The sequence below is a fragment of the Gouania willdenowi genome, chromosome 6 (genome assembly GCF_900634775.1).
Source record: "Gouania willdenowi chromosome 6, fGouWil2.1, whole genome shotgun sequence".
Classification (NCBI taxonomy): Eukaryota; Metazoa; Chordata; class Actinopteri; order Blenniiformes; family Gobiesocidae; genus Gouania; species Gouania willdenowi.
The window spans coordinates 16,692,699-16,712,338 of NC_041049.1; the positions used below are offsets into that span (position 1 = coordinate 16,692,699).

Consider the following 19,640-nt stretch of genomic DNA (forward strand, 5'->3'; position numbering starts at 1 on the left):
TGTCGGACACACTACATGAGCTTTTAAGCAGCTTGTAATGTCACTTCTTCATGCTCCTGTGTTCATAATTGTTCAGAAGTGTCCTACGTGTGGCTAAAGTATTGTCTGAGCGTTGCTCAGGTAAACAACAACTCTTTACTTTTCAATATCACACCTCACAAAGCTTTCCTCCACCCGTCTTCTCTTTGACAGCTGAGTGGAATTTAAAAGCCATCGTCTTTACATACCATTTGATGATGAATCGTCCCTCTCTGTCTTTTATCTAGAAATATTTTTCCACTTTTCCGTTGTGGTTTAAAGAGGCCTGAGTAATCACAGGATGTCTGCACGGATTTACACTGACAGACAATATTCAGGGGAAGGTGGCTGAGAATAGAAAAAAAAGGCAGTGGTCTTTGTAATGGAAATGGGAAGTTTAACAAAGTATTAGACTTTTTTTTTACTCCTTTTTAACAAACACTAGCCTTATCTGATTTATCCCCATGATAACCACTATCTCTTTGAAGATCAAATGCTACACTCTTTTCTAAATCCTCCCTCCAAGATGATATGTATTTACATCTGCAGCCACTCTAAAGTGAAATCATCATCTTACATGCACTGCCTAGACTCTTCAGGAAATGCAGAAATTACTATGGAAATGCATGTGTCATGTCAAATAGGACTCTGCAGAGTCTGTGATGTGCTTTGATCCAAAGAGGATACATAGCAGAGAAGCGTTCTGTATTCATGCTGTATTTGCCAGCAACATAGTCAAGATTGCAGCGAGAAAATGCAGATATTAAAAAGTAAGGCTTTTGTCTCTCAATTTCGTTTCCTATGACTGACCGAAAACCACAGTTTGTTGGAACAAACGGTTTATAGGAATGAAACGCTGACGTGTGTGAAGATCTAAGAATCACGTTTGGGGAGGAGGCAGAGCTGCAGGCTGTGTAGATTTATACTATTTATATTTAGTTTCTCAAGAACATAGACATAGTTATACAGTATATTTGGGAGGCAAGATTAAACTAATCAAGCATATGGAACATTAAAAATTGCACAACAATACCAACAGCAGCAATAACATTGGAAAAAGTAAAAAAAAAAAATAATAATAATAATAAAAAATAAAAAAAATGCTCTAATTTTAAATCCAAGTCTGCACTTTAGTAGAAAAATATCTAATGTTTCAAATATTGTGTGAAAAATAACTAGTTAAAATCAGTGAACTAAACTAAGGAAAAATCTTCAGCCTTTGAGCCAGGGAATACTGTATGCAGAGAATATCAGTTCTGTGAGATTGTAAAGTAGCCCATGCTAAAATATTCAGCAACTTTCTGCAGCATTTACCAACAAACCTTATTTAAAAAACGTATGTGAATTTTTTTATGCTACTTTTGACCAGATTTACAGCAATATTTGTAAAATTGTGATTTTTTTTTTTTTTGTAGTAATATAATATCAATGTTAAATCTAAATCTAAAAGTTAAATCTAGATTATTGCATCTGAATCTTTAAGTTTGGGTCAATGAGCTTTTATTTTGGTACTTCCGATGAATCTTAATATTAGCTAAATATTTAGTTCCCCCCGTGACATTTTACCTAACATTTAGGATTTAGATTTAACATTTAATAGTTAGATTTAACATTTAGGATTTAGATTTAACATTTAATAGTTAGATTTAACATTTAGGATTTAGATTTAACATTTAATAGTTAGATTTAACATTTAAGATTTAGATTTAACATTTAAGATTTAGATTTAACATTTAACATTTACATTTAACATTTAGATTTAATATTTATTATTTACATTTAGCATTTAGATTTAAATGTAACATTTAGATGTAATATTTAACATTTAGATTTAACATTGACATTATATTTTTACGAGATAAATAATTTCACAAATTTCACAAATATTGCTGTGAATCTGATCAAAAGTAACAAAAAGAATTCTCAACATCTCAAAAAAGGTTTTTTTTTCTTTTCTTTTTTTACCGCTATTGCAAACCCAAGCGCTGCACTGCACTGGGCCCGAAATGCAGCCAGGCCAGCAGAAACAGTGAGGGACAAGGAGCCCCAGGCCACCCCACCCACAGCCCCCCGCCCGAGACCCCAGCAGACTTATAACTTTTAATGTCATAAATGGATATTGATTACGTCTCTCATCTCTTTCAGTTCAATCCAAACCTGGTGAAGAAGTTTTTAGTTGTTTTACTTAAAAAAAGTGGAGGAAAAAAAACTGCAGCAGAACGATATTCAGCACCAAATGTTGAGGTTTTTTTTTTTTAATCCAATTGCAAAACTCTACTTCACTGCTTATGCCTGAGCTTTTTGTGGCTTTTACTGTTGATTCCTCAAAAATATTCCTCTTTTATTCATGGAGATGGATGGTTGATTTTTCTACACACATAACCAGGCAACTAGTCTATAACTGTTAGTATAAATATGTCTATATCTACGCATAAATTATTTTCACTATTTGATCTCATATATAATATGCATTGTTTTCAGACTTTGTCTACATTTGATGTTTTTTGCATTTTAAGTGAATTATGTGAGCTTTGTGGTTCGTTTGTTGGTTCTTGGTTTACTTTGTGAGCTTGTGGTGGCTGAAGAGGTCAGCATGCAAATAAGGATCAAACCTCCAATGTTCACTTTGTCAAAATCTCCACCAGGGGCTGTCCAAGCATCACCCTCCATTCACCCATTCACCCATTACTGATGCATGAAGGAAAGGAATGACATGAGCCCCCTTTGGTAAGTAGGGCTAAGTGCTCCACAGAGACCATATAAAGCATGGATGTAACAATAGGTTGATTCATGCACGTTCCACTGTAGCAGCTTTTAATGCCTGTGTAATTTGAGCTGTCTGAACTACATGTTCACATGTACAGAATGTGCACAATGTCTGTATCATTGACTTTTTAAAAAATCACACTATATCCTGATGTTCAAAGCTCTTCCTTCTGACATTCTGCATGCTTTATGTCCAACAGATGGCCTAGTTGTGATTGGACACAGATGGGGTTTCTTGGGTAATATCAGGCGTCCCACACATTGATATATTCACCTCAGCCTTGACTCTCTGGCAGAAATGATATCAAAGCTTTTATTGTCAGCTGCTGTCTTCTATGTGTCGGCGCTGCTTACAAAGAGGATGCTCATTTTACTGGATCAATCCACATATGGACACATTTCCTCTCATCATGTAGCAGGAGGAGTGATTGGGGGGAGCTGAGCTGAGGTGTCATGGGAGTGATTCAATTTGACATCTGTGTTAGATGGTGCATGCTCACTCAACTTTAGACATTTTCTGTGTCTTCCTTAAATAATTGGATGTGTTTCAATCAAATAAGGCTTGAAGGTTAAGATCATCTTCCAGTCATCCCAACTTGACGACTTACATTTATTTTGCCATCTTCTGTCATGGGTGGACTGGCTATCTGGCCTACCGGGCATCGACCCGATGGGACGTCGACCTGAAGTGGGCCAGTCCGGTCTGCTACGTTTTTGTTTGTTTGTTTTTTTGACGAGAGAGTGGAGGCAGGCATGTCAACAGGTGACCAACAATTGTCCAAAAGTGGAAAATAAAATCAGAATCAGAATCATCTTTATTCGCCAAGTGTATGTTGTACACACGAGGAATTTGACTCGGTCAACTGTGCTCTCTCCAATAGTGAAAACATTCAATAATAAACAATCAACTAGAAAAGATGATAATAAGTATAAACATAAGTATAAATATAAACAGTAGTTGGACTAGAATGTGCAAACTCGATAAAATAACAAGATAATAATAATAATAATAATAATAATAATAATAATAATAATAGTATAAAAAAAAAAAAAAAAATAAAAAATAAAAATAAAAATAAAAAAATAAGATAAAAAGAAGGAAAATAATAGAAAAGAAAGATAATAATAAATAAATAATAAAATGGGCAAATAAATAAGAACAAGTGGTATATAATGGCAAAGAGTAGCTTAAATTGGCAAAATGTGGCAAACGATAGTGAATAAGAACAAAAATGTGGAACACAAAAAAGTCCAAATGTAAGGAAAAATGAAACAAGTGGTATTTATTAGGTAAAAGTTAGCTCATTTGGATGAAAAGTGGCCGAAAAAATTAAAGAAAAAGACAAAAATTGGATAAAAGAATGGGACAAAGGAAGTTGCAAAATAGCCAAAGGAAATAGGTAAAAATGGGTCAAAAAAAATGCCAATCTACCAGAAGCCACAACTCTATTTTACTGCACGCGCATCACGTAACATAACAAGGTCGCATTGATATAGGTCTATGGGTCATGTAAGAGCCAAAATCATATTTACCTGTTTGCTGTTGTGATGCGCGGCCTTGTTTCTGTGCACAGTTCCATTCACTTTGATTGAGAGTCCGCTACAGGAAGTCGAAGCCTATTGGCTGGGTGATCACGGTGCTCGTTTCCATTTGTATAGGGGTCTATAGGACGAAGGCGGTATTTAAATCAGTGTTAATCAACAAAACACCCGGGGGGTCTAACAATGATCAGCTGAAAGTGCCTCACCCAAAAACAAGTGCCTGATCTTGATCTTTTATCTATAAAGCACTAACTATCTGGAATGGTCTGCCTTACTATCTACATCGTATTGAAGGCAAACAGGAATTAAAAAAGAAAACTTAAATCAAATTTTAGAATGGCTATATGTTGAGTGGTTCTGTTTTGTTTTTAGAAAATTCTTTTTTATATTTTTTTTTATTTTATTCATGAGGATTATTAAATTTGTGTTTTTATTATTAATTGTATTTGTAATTGAAATATCAAAATTATTGTCTGTATTTGTATTTTATTGTTGTGTCTGTGGTCCCCAGGAAGACGAGCTGGTTACTATGGTAACATGAAAACACATTAAAATGTGGTGTCAAGACCAAGACCGGTCTCGAGTACTACGACACTAGTCAGAACCCAGAGTTTAGGAAACACTGGTCTATGATGTTAGTTACTTTGTTTTTTATGTGCATAGTCAGGGTATGTTTGTACAGTATGTACTGTATGTGTGTAAGAAAGTCAAAGAGGAGGGGAGGTCAGGGAGGAGAAATAACTATATATATATTATTAAAGGGTTAAAAGTCTGTCATTGCCTGATCTCGTTAGATCTCTGAAGCTAAGCAGGTCTGGGCCTGGTTAGTAGTTGGATGGGAGACCACTGAGAATTCCAGGTGCCACAGTGGGGGTCAGTCGCTCCAGTGGTATCTGTCATTGTGTCCTTGGGCAAGGCACTTCACCCACATTGCCTAGTATGAATGTAGTGTGTGAGTGAGTGTTGGTGGTGGTCGGAGGGGCCGATGGCGTACTATGGCAGCCTTGCTTCTGACAGTCTGCCCCAGGGCAGCTGTGGCTATAATAGTAGCTTACCACCACTAAGTGTGGGGAGATAGAATAGTGCCTTAATTATTTAAAGTGCTTTGAGTGTCTATGATAAAGCGCTATATAAAATCCAATGCATTATTTAAAAAAAAAAAAATTAAAAGAGGGAAGAGAAGAAGGAAGGAATGTAAAACAGAAGGAATGGAAACGATAAAACAATGTTTTCTGTTTATCTTTTGCTTTGTGTTTTAACTTGGAATTGACTAATGATGACTATAACGCTGTTCTCGGTTGTAACCCTTTGACAGCTCTTATAGTTTTTCATCATTTTGCTTTCTGTTTGATTCTGTGTATTTTGGAATTTTGCTCATGGGTAAGGCATCAATAAGTAATATACTTCAGCCTTAACCCCTTCAGTCATTACTGTATGTATATACTGTGTAAAGCCTTGTTTTAATGACTGAACAAAGAATAAACTAACTAAATAACTAACTTTCAGTGTGTGTGTGTGTGTGTGTGTGTGTGTGTGGTTGTTCACACGAGGAAGGAAAAGATTGCCCATGGAATGATGAAACCAGGTGTTTGGTATGCACTTGGACCATCTGAGACACCCGAGGTGTGGATCATTCATCATTCATGCACAGTCTAAGATGCAGGATAAGTTAATCCAATCCAAGTTGATGTCTGACATTGATGACAGCACTCTGTTCTCGTACTGTGAGATTCCAATTACACACCGTTAACAAAAGGAGTTTTCTACAACCAAATACAACTTTGAAGGCAAATCCCTGCTTTCACCTGTGTTGACAGACCCTTTCATCTGATTTGAAACAATGTGATGAAAAAAATAGGAAAGATGTCAGAGGGTTTGCTGTAAAAAAAAAAAAAAAAAGCGTTATAATTGCATCTGAGGTGTCTGATCTGATGTAACAGTTTGAAGGTATATGTGTCACAGAACTTTCTCTATCTCTCTCCCTGGCCTGCAGATCTAAAGACGTGGGAATCTTTGATAGCAGGTGCAAACGGACTCAAAGAACACAAAACTGCCAGGAGTCACAACATTTTCCTGATGGTTTGGTGTAAGTTCTTCTGATGCTTCAGCGGTTTGGACCGATGGATGGATGTATATGTTGGGTTTGGTAAAGCGTCGCTCTTTTATCACGTGGACGTACGTAAAGCTCGAGGCTCAGAGTAAACCAGAGTCGAACACCTGAGTCCATGACAGGGTTGGGCTCATTTATATAATTCTAATTGCAAAATGTATAATTCATTACAATTATGATGTCATTATGATTGTAATTGTAATTCAAAAAATCTGTTGCTGTCGTAATTGTAATTAAATTGTAGTAGAGTGTAGATAATCCACTTTTTAATTGTAATTGCCATGAAAATTTGCTAAAAAAATGTGTCTTATAATTTAACGCTAAACTGTTGAACCATATGTAGTGAACAATTATTAAAATTTGTTTCATATCAAGCTTTCTCACGTTTTACCATTTAAAGAAAAACATAAATCGAGGGGTACACTGACCCAAAAAAGGCTCAGACGCCCACACCAAAAATATTAAAACCAATATTTTCATTGATTAGCTGATAAATATTTGTTTTTAATGTATTTTACAGCTGTTTTAGCACCCGTTATCATACGAGATGCTAACAGAAAGCTAACACAAGAGGAAGGTTCACTGTTATTAGGTTATTTATTTTAAGCTCAGTAATTGTAATTGAACTTCAGTAATTGAGAACATAATCGAAATTTACTTTCTGAGGATGTAAAAAATAATTGTAATTTAATTGTAATTGGAAAAAATGCTGGTCACTGTAATCGTAATTGACTTGTAATTAACATGTGTAATTGAATATGTAATTGTAACTGAAAAATGTAATTGAACCCAACCCTGATTCATGATATAAATATAGCCAGTTAACATCAGCCCTGGACGCTAGCGCTGATGCTAACTGGAAACATGCCCCAATCACATCATCGTTTTTGGCGATCAAACCACACCATGAGGTGATCCAGGGTAGACGGTAATGAAGGTTTCAGAGTCGGCCAAGATCTTGTACGCAATCTGGAAAAAGAAAGGTGTAACAGAAACATACAAGATGAAGAATGACAGGTTTATCTTTATAGACCTGAAGGTAAAAGGGCTTCATAATTATTCATAGGTCGCTCGGTGGAGCAGTGGTTGGCAGAGACGCCTTCCAGGTTGGGAGTCAAGTGTGTGTGTGTATGAGTGTGTGTGGTCTATGGTCTATGAAGTCAGATGGTAACTTATTACAATTTCAATATTCAAGTAATTTATCAAACTGCCTGAAACTGTGATGTGATGTTGTTAAATATGAAATCAACCTTTAGGTAAAGTCAAATTATTTTAGGATTATGCAAAATTTTAGATTACGGTTAGTTAATGATCAGGTTAAATTGCTGGTAAGTTTGTGGTCAAATTTGAATTAGATTAGGTTGATTTAAGCTGAAAATAGAGGTTTGAGTCAAGTTTAAATTGAGTTTGAATTTAGTTTAGGATTAGGTTGAAGTAAGTTTATGGTAAGTTTATAATAGGTAAAATGTATGTTAAATTCAAATTTATCTTATGATTTGGTTAAAGGCACACCGCAGACTTTTTGAAGAGTTGACCCACATGAGTTATTTTTAATGATTCCTCAGGCCATTCCTCTTGAAATATCGACTATGTAATTTTGGAGGAGGACGGACCGTCGTTGGCCAGGTCATGTGACCAGGAAGGGGCTGCTGCCGCGGCTCTACAGACAGTGGCAGGACAGGACGGGAGAGGTGTCACTTGAAGTTGCTTAAAAAGTTCCGATTTTTCAACTTTGGGAGAAGAGGTCACGCTTGACCTAGTCATTCAAATCACGCAAGTCACGTCGTTTGAGGGGAGATGACTTGAGCTTGTGTCATTTACATTGAATGTAATCTAATCACTTCATTTACTTCAGTCGTGTTCAGTGTGAATTCACCTTCAGACATTTTGCGCAAGCGACAGATTCCTACTTGTATGAAACTAACTTTACTTTTCTTTAATAATGAGTCGATGATCTCTATTCAACCCACAGGTCAACTACTGTCTGCAAACACAATCAAAAGACAAGGGAGGATGGCCGACTGACTGAATGTGGATTTTTGCGACAATGCTGCGGCGCTTGTGGCCACTAGGGGCGCTAGACCTTTCACAGCAAGCACCCTCGTGGCCAAAAGTTACACGGTGTTGCTTTAAGTTAGATTTGAGTTAAAGTTTAGATTACATTTCATTTATGGTGGTTTAGCATTAAGCTAAGGTTAGTTTAGAGTGAAGGTTAAATTACGTTTACAGTACTTTTTTGTTTTAAATTACATGGGAAGTCAACATTAGGTTAAATGTTTGGTAAGTTTAGAGTTAGTTTAAGATCAAGTTAGTTAAGGATTAGGTTAGATCAAGTTTATTGTAAATTAAAATTTTAAGATTTTTTTTTTTAATATTTTAATTAGGTTGCTTTAAAGGGGACATATCATGCTAAATCCACTTTTTTAGCCCTTAAATGCATTTTGTTGTATATTTAAGAGTGTTTAGAAGTACAGAAAAGTTCAAATTAGTCTCTTCAGGTGCTCCGTTGATATCTTTATATTCTGTTTTGATCATATTTTTCAATCTGTTTCGATTTTTCTATTCTCTATTACATTTTTTGAACAACGACGTCACAGTATTTGCAGCGGAACTGCCAAATTAGGACATCAACTCCAGGTCCAACACTTCGAGCAATCCGCCATTTTTATTTCTCGCTTTTATTTTGTAGTCCAAGCTCAAGGATGCCGAAGTTACGAGAGGACAAGTCAAAATGTTTGGTTGTTGGATGTAGTAACCCACACGCTTCATTACACCGTCTCCCAGCATCAGAGCCTTTTCAAAGGCCTGTTGAGTTTTATTTTTTATGGAAATGTACCCACATCTGTGGGTAAGGTCATTTTTGTGTGCACGAAGCACTTCAAGGATGACTGCTTCAGCAACCTCCGCCAGTATAAAGAAGGATTTGCCTAAAGACTTCGTCTGATTGAGGGTTCAATTCCTTCTATCTTTGGAGACGACGAACAGAGCACTTCGGTAAGCTGTAAATAACGCTAAAAAGTGTGATGATAAGACGTCATTGTTTTGTTAGCATTAGCAGTTGCACCGTCTTCATATGTTAGCGCTGTGTGCTCGTTTTAGATCCTTGATGATATGGCCTACGTGATTTAATTTAAGTCTAAAGTTTTCATTAGTCATTTCATTTTGCCGTTTTTGTCTTTGAAAAGACTGTATTAAAATGCATTTTGTGACGTTAGCTTGGCGCTAGCGTTAGCTCAGCGCTTGTGTTAGCTCACTTGTTAACATCCATATGAAGACGTTGTTCTGCAGGTTCATCATCTTCATTTTCATCTCGCTCCGCTGGGTCAGACTCTGGCTCAAACATGTAAGGCTGGATGGACAAGTCTTCTGTTGTTGACAGTTTGTAAATAACGTGTGAATAAAAAGTTTCTGTGCCGCTACATAATCGTATCTCTTCTATCAAACTATAAAAATGGCTGAACAGGGTGGAGTTGAACCGAGTGTCACCTCTGCAACCTGGAGAGGGGGCGGGGTATGAAGTGTCTCATTTGCATTTAAAGAGACAGCACCAAAACGAGTTGCTCTCAGAAGCACATCAGAAAAGGGTAGAAAAGGGGTGGAGCTATAATAATGAGGAATTCAGACCCAAGCATTGCAGTTTACACTTTATATAGACCACAACTGTATGATTTATATGTAAAAAGGAAGGATTTAAAAGCATGATATGTCTCCTTTAAGGTAAAATTAGAGGTTTAAATTATGTTTGAACTTAGTTTAGGATTAGGTTCAAATATGTTTATGGTTAGTTTTAGTTTTAAGTTTTGAATAGGTGAAATGTATGTTAAATTCAAATTTATCTTTGGATTTGGTTAAGTTACATTTGAGTTCAAGTTTAGACTAAGTTTGCATTTATGGTACTTTAGGTAATTTAGGATTAAGCTAAAGTTAGTTCATGGGAAAGGCTAAATTAAGTTTACAGTAAGTTTTAGTTTTGAGTTGAATTAGGTAACATGTTTATTAAATTTAGATTTAGGTAGGTTTGCATTAAGTTTGAATTTAGTTTAGGAATAGGTTGAAATAAGTTTATGGTAAATTTTTAGTTTTAAGTTGAATTTAGGTTTAGAATAGGTCAAACGTATGTTAAATCGAAATGTATCTTTGGATTGGTTAAGTTACATTTACTTTAGTGGGATGTTCGTGGCAGTCAGCTGGGATAGGCCTCAGCGCCCCATGACCTGAAGAGAGTAGTTGTTGAAAATAAATGGATTTGTCAAACATTATCTCTCTGTAGCTCCTGTCCTCCTCAACCTTCCATCCCACACTATATGTCTTTGTCTCTCCTCATGCATAACTCATTATGTCACACAGCAAACACTGACAAACCACATACTTGGGCACAATCCTATCGTTCCAATCAACACATATTCTTATTTTTGGACTTTATTAAATAGATAAAAGAGAGAAGAAGAAAAACCACATAAGGGAAGAGCCCCAGCAGCACGTATGGCGCTCATTTCTGCACCAGTGGCCTAATGCTCTTATGTCCTGTCTTTGTTCTGAGCATCATTGTTTTAACAACGAGGACAAAGCCGAGCGGTGTCATCATGCTGCTGTTTCATAGTAGAAACTAGAACACTGCAGCCATTGTGTATGTCACCTCCTAACTCCCCGTATCTTTGGTACAAATGTCAGCAGAAGAACACAGATTTCAGGGGTGAAAACTGTGCTTTTAACAGCCTTCATCTCTAAAATAACATTACTTCATGCAGTGGAGTTTTTCCATAAAAGCTTGGAACACTTTTTTGTTTTTGTTTTTTAAAGAGAAAAATGTAAATATGGTTTTTATTAACTGCAATATTGTGTGGCACTGAAACTAATGGGATAGTTTTGTTACCCATAACAAAAATGTTATTGATGAAAAAGTTTTGGAAAAAGTTTAAAAAAGCATTGATGTCAGCTCCAGTAAATATTTACCTTTTTTTTTGTCTTAACTTAATTTACTCGAGGAGAGGTTCTTCCTTTCGATGTCGGGCAATGATTGTGTTCACATTACAACTAGTGTTACTGTAATTTTGACTTTGCAAAGGAATCCAAACAGGCTACAGTTGACTTCTGATTTTCCATGATCGCGTAAAATGGCCGAAAAAACCTGACTTCATGTTCTAAAATGGAGAAAGCAATGAAACACTTTTTAAAAATATATCACAGTCATCTTTATTGTCAAATCCACTGTATGTACAAGACAAGTAGGGATTAAAAATGACTATTCTCTCACACATTTACAAACACAACAACACGACAATGTAGAATATATAAAATATAAAGACGGGACAACAACACAACAAGTATTTACAATATTTACAGTGAAAATTGGTGGTTTGGCCGACGTTGAGCAGAAAATCATGGCCGTACAGTATGTGCATCTAGAGCCAGATGGACTTGGCGGAGACGTACAAAGACAGGACATACATGAAAACTCAGGACAGCAAAATGTTTGGTTTCTTGTGGGATGTATGCTGCTCATTTAAGTTTTGTTTGGAAGTATTTATTTATTTTTTACTGAATAACCTTTTGAGTTCAGATTGAATTTGATGAACAAACTAATATTTTAGTTATTTTTATGTAAATGTATTTCTTTTGTCATATGATTACTGTTGGATTTGGTGATTTGATATAAATAAAGATAATAGCGATACATTTGTTTGGTTGCTTTCATGAACGGATACAGACATGTATACCGTGTTTAAAAGTATGAAATAGCCACAAAGTGACAAAAAGAAAAAAATGCATAATATATTGTGATAATCATGAATATCATAATAATCGTTGATTAATGGAATGGTGTGTGTGCGTGTGCATGTTAAGAAGAGCCACTGTGCACTATACACTTTGTTTTACTTGGCTGTCATTCATGTGAAATTGATTGCCAATGTTTTTTAATTCCTGTGAAATGGATTTAGTGCAGTCAATAAATTATGAATTTCTTCAGTCACACAGTAATCGTAATGTATCGTGGATGAAAAATGATTGCAATATATCGATTATCGCAGAATTGCCACATCGTGATATTATCGTTATCGTGGGGTAAAAAAAAAATATATTGTGACAGTATCGTATCGTGACGGTACCTGGTGATACCCAGCCCTAATCATAAGCATCCTTTACTCAGTGCTGGTGGTGACTTGTTGCTTTCTTGACCTACGCCTCTGTTTGTGAGCCTCTCTCTTTATTTGGTCTAGGATTAACATTTCATGTGATCTCTCCTGACCGCCCCCTCCCCCCCGTATACCTAGTTTTAAAGTATGAAATAACCACAAAGTGAGGAGAAGAAGAAAGATGCTTAAAAAAAATTGTGATCATCGTTAATATCGTAATAATCGTCGATTAATGGAATCGTAGCACCCTGAAACGAAATCGAGTTGCGAGGTCCCTTAGATGGAACACCCCTAAAATAAGGCCGTAACAAAGATATTATCGTTATCTTGGGCAAAAATATCATGACAGTATCGTATCGTGACGGTACCTGGTGATACTCAGCTCTAATCATAAGCATCCTTTACTCAGTGCTGGTGGTGACTTGTTGCTTTCTCGACCTACGCCTCTGTTTGTGAGCCTGTCTCTTTATTTGGTCTAGGATTAACATTTCATGTGATCCACACACACACACACACACACACACACACACACACACACTGATAACCCCTCACACACTTTATATCTGCCTCCATCTCTTTAGAAGTGGTATACACACAGTTGTTGGCACACTATCTGTGAGGACGCAGTGAGAGTACATTAGAATATAATAATATTAATATAATATAATAGCAGCAGAGGAGTGAACAGGGCCAGCCAGGAGGAGATGTGGGATTATGTTTTAAAGGGAGGGGCCTGAATAAGTATCCACTTGGGGTTTTATCAGTGAGTGTAAGTAAAGGAGGGACTGACGGACTGACTGACTGACTGCACTGGCTCCCACTGCTCTGCTTTGTCCCGTTCACACCCGCAGGTAAGACACACCTAAAACCCCTCACATTACCGTGTACAGATGAGGATGCTGGAGAGATGTAACACGTGTGACATATTGTCACAAACCGTGCGTGATGTGGATGCGGAGCCGCTTTGGCGCTGAAGAAGCCGCTCCTCCTTTTGTGTGCGTTTCTATCTGGTAAAAGTTCACGGAGGAAAAAAAACAAAAAAAAACTGTGGCAAAAGTCGCGATCGCGGGTTGAGACTTGAAACTTTTCCGTGATGGCAAAGTGTTTGGTGTTGCTGAGTGGATGTTTTGTGAAGTTGTAGGAAACAAAGAGAAAAGCTGAATGTCCGCCCCTGCAATGCGCGCTCCCTTTCTCCTGATTCTTATCGAGCAAAAAGTCCATGGAGAGATGGAGGAGGGGGATCCCGACTTTCTATAGCACACCCTAAACATAGGAGCTGGATTTAAAAAGTTTAAGAGATACACTTTAAGGCCTCACATTAGCACTTTGGAGTCTACATTTCCATCCCATTGTGTTTCCCTATGGAGCAGTGGCTGATCGACTCTTTTCTAAGGGGTGGCCAAAGGTGGACAAAGCGTCCATGAGCTCATTAAATACACTAATCTGTGTCTAAGTACACTATACAATATGAACTGTTCATGACAAACTTGTATACACAATCTATTCTCTTATATTTCTGATCAAATCTCATCCACACGTGTTTTAAGCCATGTTTGTGAGCTGTCAATCAACCAGGGTGGCCCGAAGGAATCCAATCAGCATAGCCCATCCCTAGCTACCTCTGTAGCTTCCCCCCTGCTTTCCAAAATGACAAGGAGTGTGTTAATGGACTTTTTTTTTTTATTGTGTGTTAGGTCAGGCACTGATAGTGGACAACAAGGTGTGGCTCATCTGTCTTCACTCAGTAATCTGTGCAGGCCAGTCATGTTCTTCCTTATCAGACTCTTACCTTATTCACTTACTAGTCAGCACTTGTGAAAGGTTTTTAAATAGTTTTCACTAAGTTGGGAACATAAAATTCCCCCTTTCTTGTGCTCGGAAGTAACACAAGCACTTACGTGAAGAAGAAACAAAACCTAACATCAGAAATCCACTGCTCATCATAAGTAAATGAATACCGCTATTAGACATGGGTAAAATATCAATATATCATGTTTTCCATTTTGGTGATATAGAAAATTACAATATTTATAATATTAATATATGATTATATTTAGGGGTGTCCTGATCCGATATTGATATCTGATATCGGTCCGATATCAGCCAGAAAACGAATCACATCTAAAATCTCTGATATATATTATATTATATTTATTCAGTTGTAGAATACTGTAGATATTATATTGAAGATTAAAATGTATTTAACCAATTGGTTAATAATAAATGGGTCAGTTTTTCTGTTACTGACTATTGTTCTCTGTTTGAGTAACATCACTTGATCAAGCCTTTTCTAACATTTCCACACTACAAAATAAGTCATAAAAGTATGGATGATTTGTGCTGATATCACACAATGGACATTCAGCTGTTAAAGATGCAGTAAACCTTCTGCACTTCAAAGCACCATTGGCTTAAAGTTGAGTCGTCTATTTAAGCCTCATCCTCGACTGCATTTAGCTCTCGAGGCTAAAGCTAAAGAGTGGAATCGCAGAGGGCAGCTCACTCCTCATCCTTTTAAGATAACACATTCTTTTCCATCCCACCAGCCCTGAGGGTACATCTTCAAGTCCCATCAGCTGCATATGAAGGCCTATTGATGCCATCTTCATGACATTGCAAAATTGATCAAATGGAAGCACGGCCAAATAGAAAAGTTTGCAGATAGCTGTTTTTTTTTTTAGGGGTAGGTGCATTTGAGGCCAGAAACAGCATCATTGTTGTTCATGAAACTGTATCTGATGCAGTATTAGGAAAACGTTGTGTAGATAATTCCCTCTTCTCCTTATAAGGACCAGGTCTGACCTGGTGACAGATGCTTGGAATGGTCTCTGGAATGTAGTGAAAACAGCCCAATGCTTTGGACCCCTACTGCTCCATCAGAGTAACCTCCACACCTTAGCATTATTAATGTCTGCTTCTAATCCTTAGCCTCATTATCTTTATTGTAATGCTTTTACCATTACATTTAATCCCATTTTTTTAATTTCCCAGTTCTTGTAAATCATTGAAATAAGAGTCTTTGTAGGGTTTCATTGCTTTATAGAACATTAGCCAGGAAGTCACTAATAAATAATGTCAGATAGTGTGTTAGTAAGGGAGGACAGCCGATTTTCTGTTATTGTAGAAATCTGATGGAAAAAATGGAATTCATGATCCATTTCTTAACATGACACGAGAACACCTCACGTACATGTTTTGGGACATTTTTACGCATTTACACTCAAGCCTGACAAAGTCATTGGTGCGGCCAATAGACCCTTTGACTGTTTGTAAACAATGTGATGTATTTTGTTGGGCGGGGCTTAGCCTGGAGGCAAAACGACAATTGTCTTTGTTTTTTTCTGAGCACGAGTGTCCGCTGGAATACTATAAAACTTTAATTTACGTCCACTGAAATTATTAATTCTATTCTGGCTAGGGGTGTCCCGATCCAATATCGATATCGGTCCGATATCAGCCTGAAAACAAATATCGGATTGCAATTTCCCATTTTTTTTCCAATTCATTTTTTGCTTATTTTATTTAATTGTAGAATACTGTAGATAATATGTTGAAGGTTAAAATGTATGTAACCAATTGGTTAATAATAAATGGGTCAGTTCTTCTCATACTATACTCTTGCTGACTATTGTTTGAATAACATCACTTGATCAAGCCTTTTCTAACATTCTACACTACAAAATAAGGAATTGTTTTTTTGTTTTTTGTTAAATAAAAAAAAGTAATAAAAGTATGTATGATTCATGCTGACATCGGATCAATATCGGTATTATATCAGAAATTAAAAAGTTGTATTGGGACATCCCTAATTCTGGCACAACAAGACGACATTCTAAAGCTGTAACATTACTAGCATGCACAGACTTCAGCCAGCGATGTTTCCTGTTTTTACCTCCAAATAGAGCTCAGTCAGGACCGCTTTAGTCAAAATAAATGATTTATTTACAATACATGTGCATTAGGATTTATATAGCGCCTTTAAGCGCTTTACATGGATATGCATGCAGTCGTATATTTGGTGGTATGGGTCTGTTCCGGGACCTCCTTGCCCTTTCCACAAGCTTACGTGGAAAGCCGGAGGTAGGGAGAGCACTCATCCCTGACCTTCCCTGAGCCCTAGCTAAAGGCTAAAGCAAGGAGAGCGGTTAGCAGAAATCCCCTGGAACAGATCAGAGCAGATGTTAATGACAAAAAAATGACACCCAGTTAGCTGTATACATACTGACCTGGAGGAGTTGGGGCGGAGGTGGGTTGCGAGATGCTTGCTGAGGTGGTAAAAAGCAGCTGTCGCAGTTTAAGTATGGCTTCCTGTATGCTTTGACCAATAGGGAGCCAATCTGGGCCGTCGGTTGATTGAAGGTGTGGCTGGCTTGATGTCCGCGGCCTGCCTGAACTAACGCTATGTTCAATTTGTGACGTCACTCGTGACGTGAACCATTAAGGGGTCTATTAATCAACCGATTTTAGCTGTCACTGATTAATCAACTTTAATGGGTCGGCTCTAATATGTAATGAATGTATTAATTTTTGCTGCATGGAAAACCTGTGACACTGTGCTGTTTTATATGTATTAGCTGCTACTTTGGAATCAGCAGTAATGATTACAAAATGACAACACTGGGAGAAGTGCACTAATTCATTGTTTATAGTTACACTTTACCTTTTTTCATTTATCAATGTTCATTTATGGTTTGCAATTCGAGCAACTTTAGAAAAAAACTAAAACAAAAAACATTGTATTCTGGTATATATATACAGTATGTATATATATATATATATATATATATATATATATATATATATATATATATATATACTGTATATATATACATATATATATGAGGGGTGGGATGTACATTTAGTTCACAACACAATAGACCAGTTGTTCACCACCACAAAAAAACTCTATTGAAAAAGGTAAAAATTTTAACTATTCTTCTTTGAAAAAAAGTGCAGTCACATGTTTTAGAAAAGTAATAACAAAAGCCATTTCACCACCCTCATCAGCCCTGCAGTAGTCTATAATGGGCTCATGATAATGACACGACACAATATTGTTTTGAAAAAGAAATTGTTGTTGGAAAAAATAACCATGCTTTTATTTGACTTTAACTCTGGACATACTGAAACACTTAGTCTGGGTATGACCTTTTCAACTTCTTAGAAACATAAAAAAAAAAATATAAACAAATCATAACAATCTGTTGTAATCTTATTCTTATGAGAAAAATATAAAGCTTTAGGTCACTATTAGTTTTTCAGTGTTTGATAAGCTATAAGGAAGTTGTATTGCTAACATTGTGTAATGAGATTAACTCAATTTCCGTTATATAATATAAGAACTTGTGATTTGAATGTTTTGTATATTTATTAGCCATTTGACCATTTCTCCCTGTGACAACCTGGCGTCCTGTACAGTTTACGCCCCGCCCATTGGCTCCAGCAGACCCTGTGGCCCTAATCAGGCGTAGATAATGGATGGATTTTACCATTTAATATTAACTTCAGTGCTCGGGCTGAGACAGTTTCAGCTGAGTCTGTCATTGACCTTGGGCTCAGGCTTATCTGTGTCCACTTTCATTGACTCTCTCTGTATCTTTTTGTTTCCTCCTCCAATCTACAGCCATGCCTGGTTATATCATTCCTGACTTCAGATTGTTTTGAATATTTGTGTATTTGATAGTTGTCTGTTTTTTGTCCAGCCTGTGCTTTTTTCACCATGTTAACTCGGATCATCCAGCTTCCTGTGACCTGTGATGAAACAAAGCCATAATAGAAAACAAGTGGGAGTATATTTTAGTCCCTGTACTTTCTGTGCTACTCAACGCAAATAGTAAACTTTATCTAAGTTTTCTTTCTTTGCAAACATGTTTAAAAAAAAGAATCCCTCCCACGCTGCCTTTTTATTTAATTTTTTTGTAATTCACTTTGTATTTGGAAAACACATGGGTAGGCACAATCTCACGTGTACAGTTTTACAGTTACCTTGGCCCTATCCCTGTTGTCCTCCATTGAATAAAATGAGCAGAGAAAAAAACAAAAAATGACAATAAAGAAGAGTCCAAGTGTCTCAGGCCACATTGTCTTTCCCAAGTTTTCCATTTCTGAACATTGAAAAAGGGAAAGAAAAAAGAAAAGAGAAGGAAAAGACCAGGGGGACAAACATCCACATTCATTTTTTGTACCCCCTTCTTTTCAAAATATTGGCACGCATGTCATTTCAAATCTGTAAAAAAAAGTTCCAACCATTTTGTTTTTTAAAATGAATTTCATAATTGACATGAAATGAAAAGGCTGTGGGGGTAATTGCACTGAGTGATAACAGGGGTTTGGCTGGCCCAGGGTTAGGGCTGGGCGTGCAGGATGTAGGGAACATTGCCATGCATTTCCGGAGTTTGATTCTAGACTGCACAGCACACTGAGTGCGGTGAAGGGTTTTTTTAGTTACTCTGTGCTGCATCCTGTCTTCTGTCATGTTCTCTTACTAGCTAAAGTTTTTCACTGAATTCCCTGGTTTTTAATGCATTTTCTCATTTCTGCGTTAACTAAGGCTGAGAACCATACATTGTTTAGTTGTTGTAGATTTCTGGGGGCTTTGTTATAGTTACTTGTAATCCACCACAGTTTTGAGTTCCAAAGCAGGAATCCAGAGTTTCCTTGGAGCAGAGGTTTCTTACCACCGCAGAGTCCAGGCATCCTACCAAGTACAGAGCTGAATTTGAATAGAATGGAAAAACTGGCTGAAGCCATATTCACTCAGCATGAATAATCAGACTTCTCTGTTCTATTTAAAGAACATGTTTACCTATACTGTGTTCAGTATTAAGCATTTCCAAATGTGGTTCGGTTTGCAATGATTGCCTGCTGACATGTTTGTTCAAACATAAATTGTTCCTGCACAGCAGGTGCCAGAGCTATTTTCTGGTTTCTTCCTGTAATGGACCAGTGAAAATATGTCAGGCATGTTTCCTGTGCTCAAGTTATTTGGGCCCTCGGCTTGATTTTATGCAGATTTGTTTGTGTAAGAATACAGCGGGGGACATAGAGTGGTTGCGGAACCACTAGTAAAA

General features: G+C 36.9%; 1 protein-coding gene across 1 annotated transcript in view; it reads left to right on the forward strand.

The window, feature by feature from the left end:
• Window positions 1–13,299: 13,299 nt before the first annotated feature.
• Window positions 13,300–19,640, forward strand: part of cald1a (caldesmon 1a) — a 119,085-nt gene continuing 112,744 nt past the window's right edge. The window contains exon 1 of the mRNA XM_028450356.1: window positions 13,300–13,421. The gene's annotated coding sequence lies outside the window, so the exon portion shown is untranslated. The remainder of the gene's footprint in view (window positions 13,422–19,640) is intronic.